The sequence below is a fragment of the Hydra viridissima genome, unplaced genomic scaffold (genome assembly GCF_058129835.1).
Source record: "Hydra viridissima isolate aposymbiotic clone 2 unplaced genomic scaffold, HvirCarnegie_v1 scaffold_16, whole genome shotgun sequence".
NCBI lineage: Eukaryota > Metazoa > Cnidaria > Hydrozoa > Anthoathecata > Hydridae > Hydra > Hydra viridissima.
In genome coordinates, this window is record NW_028324315.1 from 3,829,442 (window position 1) to 3,836,871 (window position 7,430).

The 7,430-nt window shown below is 34.7% G+C and overlaps 2 pseudogenes; both read right to left on the reverse strand.

The window, feature by feature from the left end:
* Positions 1 to 5,262: 5,262 nt before the first annotated feature.
* Positions 5,263 to 5,400, reverse strand: LOC149877535 (U1 spliceosomal RNA; annotated as a pseudogene).
* A 1,798-nt stretch (positions 5,401 to 7,198) lies between these two features.
* On the reverse strand, positions 7,199 to 7,430 carry LOC149877536 (U2 spliceosomal RNA; annotated as a pseudogene).

A 7,430-nucleotide genomic window follows, 5' to 3' on the forward strand; every position in this document is an offset into this window, starting at 1 on the left:
ACTTTTTCAACGAATTTGTGTGCTGGCTCCCTCCCTTTGAACGAAAAAACTTGTGGGCATTTGAATAAGTCGATGGGTAACTGTAAGTTTGAACAATGAAAACATGGGCTCGTTGTATGAAACTAAAACTGCAACAATTTCATTCTAAAACATTTGGGTTTTTTAACCTTCTTTCAGAAATAACCCAACTAACCAAGATTTAAAAATAACACTGGGCAGCAGCAGATTCAAATGCATAATGCGATCAAAAGCCAAGTTGAACAATCCAAAATCAACTCAAAATACTAGCGCCCCGACAGATTTTTTCTGTCAAAAAACATTTGGAGAACCTCTGTATTTAAATGTTCTTTTCATCTGTTGTAACGATGGTACTTTAATCCATCACCAAAACAGCAGAGCTTAGGAAGATTTGTTTGTCATTAGCCTCAAACTTTTCCCAAATAGCAATTTCTCACAAACTAAAATCTAAAAAACAAAGTTGAAGTTTAAAAATTTGGACGGTGTAAACTAATTTAAGACTTTAAACTGAGTAGCAAGAAATATTTTTGAAATATTTCAGTTTACATATAAATTAAACAAAGCATTTTATTGGAAGAAATGAACTCCTTAAATGTTTACTGACAAAAAGGTAAAACAATTTAAAAAAGTGACCTAAAACACTCAAAACATCAAACGACAAATGGAAAAGGACAAACTTATGACCCTAAATTACAGTTGACAGCATCATGTTAGCAAAAGTAATGCATGCATACACACAAACGCGCATACATACTTACATTCAAACATGCATACATACTTACATACAATTTTCCATACATACATACATACATACATACATACATACATACATACAAACAAACTTCCATACATACATACATACATACATATATTCATGCATCCATGCGTCATGCCAATACCTTAGGACATTTAAACAGTGCGCTCTCAGTCCTGGACCACAGATAACCATGGGACTGATAGAGATAGCACCATACTGGAAGATATAGCTTGCCTTCATCATAATCAGGTGGAATGTCAACAAATTGATTTCTATTCATGCTAATAGCCACAGAGCCATACAGAAAACTGCAGGGAACTTTGCAATGGAGCAATTGCAGATTGTCAGGCCAACTAATGAATTTATGGCAGAGATAACGAAGAAAATCATGAAAAGCCTTGCACATCTTATCTCGATTTTTCACAAACTCACAGAGTGTGGTGAATGGAACAATGCAAAGTTTTTTTTAAAAATTTTTAATATATTACATTTTTTACATACTGCCCAACCTAAATCAAGCCTAAAAATGTATTTGCTTAAATCATAGAACCTCAGGATTGATGGAGAACAAATTTAAAAATACTATCTAGCAGACTTGGGTCAATTTCAATTGTAAATGTAATTGAATTAGGATTACTTGAAATTTTAATAGCAACTGAATTACAATGACTTGGACTTGTAATTCACTTACAAGTCATATCATTACAATTACTTGTGACTGTACCTTATAAAATACAATAACAATTACTTCATGAAAATACATTTAATTACAATTAAGTTACAGCCACAATTGAGCCAAGTCTGATGCTAACCTAACTTAACCCTTAACCAACCTTGCCCCAGAACCATATGTACACTCAAAATTCAGTACTTTCGATATTTTATTTTCAATGCTTAGACTTGCTACCTGAGGCTGGGTTAATTTTAACAAAAACTCTGTAAAACATTGAAAAGCCATGTTATGAAAAAGCCAAACAAAAGGTTTGATTCAAAGTGCATTGAACATGCCATTTAAAAAAAAAAAAATTGTCACGTATCTTTCATCAAACTAAAGGATTGTTTTAAAGAAGTGGACTTGTACAGATTGTCCATTGAAAAGTATCCCTAATTGACCATTCATTTGTTGGCCTTGTGTCAGTTTAACTGTAAAAGAAATAAAGCTGTGAACAAACTAAAGAGATATTCTCAGAAAGATGCTTCTTCTGTTTCACTCACCGATACGAGCGAGAAGAACTCCTCACTTTTCCTCGCTCACTGGGATGCTCTTGTGAGTAGCAGTAGTAGCAGTGGTAGTGCAGATTTTAATACAGATATTTCAGGAACTCAAGACGGACTCTGAAAGTCTCTTGTGACTACCCCTAAAAATGCAAATTTATTTCTAAGCATTATTTTTTTTTTTAAATCAGGAACTACTTTTAAGTATTTTTGAAGACTTGAGAGAGTAAAGTGTACAAAACAGTAGTGGCTAAACTGCTTCAAGTTTTAAAATATAAGGTAGAAAACATTGAAAATAAGTAGCGCAGTACTTTTTGTTACTTAAAGCATTCTTGATAAATGATAAAAACTTAAATGGAACTCCTCTAAACTCACTTGTCTTGGTTTTGCCTTAGATACTCTTTTCTTTCATTTTTTTTTTTTTTTTTTTTTTTTTTTTTTATTAGAAACAAACCAAAAGCACCTTTTCGGCTCCTTGACGCTAGGCCGACACCAAAAACTTTAGTAGGACTGCGCGTAACCACTACACCGTTGTTAAACTAAGATCGTAGTAACTAAGTAACTAAGTTAAACTAAATTCGTGGAGCGTAGTAACTCCTTCAGTTTACCTGTCAGTTAAATGATGAAAAGTGTACGCGATCATTCGATCGTAGGCTTTTTTTTTTTATTTCATTGTTCCCCTTCCCGAAACCCCGAAATGAACGAAATACGATTGGCAAGTATTTGATGCATACCTTAATACACAGTGACTAAAATGTAGTATGTGTTTTTTCCGTGCCCAGCGAATGGTCGGAAGATAGTGCATGCTTTTAGATATCTTAGAGCTTGCGGTTTCATACTAGTGCCAAAGCCTTTGTGTGATTCTTTTTTAAAAAAAAGCAGAAGTTAGATTTTTTGCATTTAATGACAAAAAAACAAAAATTTTAGCAAGATCTAATGATTAAATTTGAATAATGATTTGTAAAAACCATGTTCTGCCTCAGTTGCACATAAAATGATCATATTCTAATCAAGAAGTAGTTAAGCTCTCTCAATCTTTTATTTTCTGCAACCTTCCTAAAGAAAAACATTCGTTATTCAAAAGAAATTATTCAAACAGTTTTTTGTTTTCTTTTCTTTCTTTTCCATTTGTGATCAAATTATGGTTAGTACTAACGGTAGCACATTGCATCCACTTCCTTGTTATTAGTATTTTCTTACCAGCATTAACAACATTCGTTATTTCGTAACTATCCAATTAATGCTTAATAGTTTTAAAATTTACCACAAAAGACTACATTAACTGTCTTGTAAGCGCCAATAAGAATATAATTAAATAAGTATACAACGCCTGGAAGGAAGAAATGTGCTGCTGTTTGTCTTTCTATAATCATCAACGAAGAAATGAAAAAGAAAAATCGGACTCTGGTTTGATTGACAATTCTCAATGCAATTTATACATTCTTGACGCACACAAACATGGTGACAAACAAACAATACTAGGAGCCAATAGTAATTTGCTAAAATTTGATTTTTTTTTTTTTGCAGGAATAGAGTTCTTATAGTTTTCGTTTCTAAAAAAGAAAAAAAAAAAAAAAAATGAAGAAAGAAAACAAGTCAAACAAAAAAACAACAACAACAAAAAACAAATAGGTTTTCAGTTGTTCATAGACTAAGACGGATTAGAACAACTCGAGTATTTTATTTTAGCAGCTAATTTGTTCTCGGCGATGTTTGCTCCATAAAATATAACGATTGCAACAGATATTTTCATTTGAACCCATTTTCTAATGCGTATAATGTTTTTAAAATTTGTGTGGCATAAGACTCTCGTCTCTTTCTCTTGCGCTTCTTGTCACCAGTTCCAGCGACTTTTCCGCCTTTCTTACCAGCGCGCTTCTCGCCTTTTTTTGCCACCTTTGGCGCTTGTTTTCCTCCGGCTTTTGGTGCGTCAGATCATTTCGACGAGCTTAGCAGTGAAAATTTTTTCTTCTTTGTTTTCATTGCATTGCAACTGGATTTAATTTAAAGTAGATTTGTGGTTTCCAACTTGATAACTTTTCCGTTCTACGCACTTCTATTGGTTTTTAAAAGATTACGTCATTTGAGCATTGTTTATTTCTTTTTCACTATTGGTCAAAAAACTCTTTTCTGTTTAACAAAAAGCCGCACGAGATCTCTAGTCTGTCAGTCTGTTTTCAGTAGAAAACAAAATGTAAGCACGTGGAAAAGGTGGAAAAGCTAAGGCTAAGAGTGGCTTTCTTCAGTTTCCTGTTGGTCGTGTCTAATCTCATCGGTTTAGGCGCACCATCTACTTAGCTGGAGTTTTTGAAAACCTCTCCGCCGAAAATGTTAGAGCTAGCTGGTAATGCTGCACGCGATAACCAGAGAGCCAGGATCATTCCTCGTCGTTTGCAGCTAGCTGTTCGCAACGACGAAGAAGTTAAACAAGCTGTTGTTTGGTGTTACAATCGCGAGCAGCGGTGTGTTGCCAAACATTCAGGCTATGTTGCAATCGTTCCAAAACGGCAATCTAAACAATACCAAAGGCTAATTTCATAGCTACACACCTGTTCAAAGATTATTGTTAAGGCATTGGAAACTTACGCGAAGTTGATTTGTAGACTTGCTGTAACTGATCCAAACATGCAATAATAGCTGTTTTCAAGTCATAAACTACAAGTCAAAAAATATACCAGAATCCAATATGAAATATACAAAAATGGATGGAAATTGTTACTATTGTTGTTACTATCATTACTGTTAGTTTGTTATTGCCATTACTTATTTTTTATGATTATTACGATTGTTATTATCGTTATTATCATTGCTGTTGGTATTATTATTAGTCTGTTATTGCTATCATCATCTTTTATTACCATTATTACGATTGTTATTATTTTCAATCTTACTATTATTATCATAATTTTATTATTGCGACTATTTTTTTTTTCTTTCAACAATTGTTACCATTATTGTTTTTTATTACAGCCACACATTGTATGATTTCTGGTGTTGCAGCCGTTCGATCACGCTTACTGTTTGCGACTAGATTTTCATTGATTTTATAAGAAAGAAAAAAAAACAACAACAACAACAAAGAACTTTTGAACGAAATAAAATGTGTTTACACTTTTAGGAAGCTTTGTTTACCTTCTCACTGACAAATCTTCACTCGAGGATATATACATAACATATAAATACACATAAAATATACCTTTTCTCAAATACTCGTTTACGTCCAGTAACTCATAGAGGGCTGAGTGAGGGTTTTTTTTTTTTTGCATCTTTAAAGGGGGCGAGCGCGAACGCAGGCCCCCACTACCAGAAATTGTACGGTCGAGTTACCGACGTTAGCGGTAATCGCAGGGGTCAGCCCAGGCGAAGTGCAATGCAAGAGCCTCACCCTGGAAGAAGCCCCATGTTGATCAGATATTATGATTTTTATTTCGGGTCCTCCAGCTAGTTGCCTTGCGGACCCTAGTCATGATATACACGAGTTTCCATTTACAATATTAAAAAAATGAAAAATATATAATCTCGTGACTATCATGACGCGAACAAAAAGTGGCCTCAAAAAAATAAAAGAAAAAGTGAAAAAAAAAGGCCAGAAAAAGTAACCAAAAGAAAATATTCTAAAAAAAGGAAATGAAAAAGTTTAAAAGTTTCAAATGGAGAGCAGAGTTGATTACTTCAAAAAAGCGTCTCAAATTTGCTTATTTTTTGGAATTCGAATTTCATTGAGAAATTATTGCCTTATATGGAGCGTTGTTCGCGTGTTTTTATCTCCTCCTTTGGTTATATAGAAAATAATGTTTTAACAATATAGCGTTTAAAAAATAAAAATTTGAAATAAATTTGACTAAAATTAAATGTTTAGTGTTTTTAATTTTCTTTCATTAAGAAGTGTTAATTCTCTTGATGTCTTTTTTCCTTGGAGTCGGAGGCGGTCCGCTCCTTTTATTTGTAGTTTTCTCGTCGCTTTCTTTTTGTTGTCTTTTTTCTTTCCTAATTTCTGTTTTTGATTTTACTAAAGTGAACTCTGTCTCCTTTTCACTTATATCTAAATTTCTGCTCTGGGTTAACTCATTAAGCTTTTCAACTAATAAACAACGGATATCGTATGGTAGGCTTCTTAGTTCTTCTTGAAATTCTTCGTTTATTTCAGTGGCGGTCACTTTCTTCATTAAGTCAAATATATATTCGTCGGTGATAAGTTCTTTTTCCTCGATATTTGTTTGGATGTTATTTTGTGAGTTCGAAGTTATAGTGTTCTTTTCTAAAGTAGAATCATTTAAATTTACTGGTTGGGTGGTCACTCTGATATTATTTTTTTCCTTAGGTGATTCTTCTTCGTCACTAGTTGGTTCTGTGTTTTTATTCATCTCGGCGTCATTTTTTTTCATTTCTGTGCATCTAGCATTCGGGGGATGCGAGTTCTTGCACACTCCGCACAGGAAGGACTTTCCAGCGAAGTGCATCGCGACTCGCACGCCCCCAATTTCTATGAAGTGCGGTAGGTCTTTTAACGGTACTTTGAGTTTAACTCGAAAAAGTCTCCTGCCATCTCTGAGGCTTTTGTCGAAATCGTAGGTTGTGTGTGTAATGGTGTATATTTCATCTACAAAAGGGTCTAATGCTTCGAGTAGCTCTTCATCGTTGATTAGCGGATCGCATTTAAATGTAATCAAAAATCCAATTTCGGTTCTTCTTTTTTTCGATATGGTCCTGTTATGGTTACTAATTTTCAGATCTGAATTTATAAAAGCATCAGCGTCGATCGTCTGATAGAACTCTATGATCCAGTGGCCTTTGCTTCTATGGGTAAGGCTCGAAACCTTTCCTCTGCCGATTATTCGGTGGATCTCGTCATTAATTTCTTTCGCACGAGTTTCAATGTATTTGCGGTTTTGAGATTCAGAAGGGTCCATAAATATGTTGATGTCGACTATTTTTTCCACTCGCGAGGCTTGATGTTTCTTTGTAGCTTCGGCATATGAAGACATATTCGAGATGAGTTTTCTTGATGGTCGCTAGTTAGTAATTCTCTGCTGTGATCTTCAGCCTGAGGAGAAGAAAAAAAAGACCCATGTTGATCAGGTTTACTTCCCCGTCAGGTAAGTATGCCTTTCCCGTTGTGTGGGGAGCCTCGGACGTGCCCCAATCTTCGCAATTGTGGTTTTTTGATTGGACCCTAACCGCATCGTTCCGTTTTTTTTTCTTTTCTCTTTTTAATGGGCCGCACTCAGCAGTAGTGCAACGCCGAGGCAACCCGCGGTCAGGGCGAGGTAAACCTACGATCCCTTGACCAAATGCCAAAAATCAGATTAATATATGAGCCGGACTATGCCGGCGTACCAGATATTAAACTGATAAGAACAGATACTACACTTGATCTTTTTTTTTTTTTTTTTTTATTTCCTTTTACGTCACATCAGCCATGGGCAGCTGTGGACGGTAT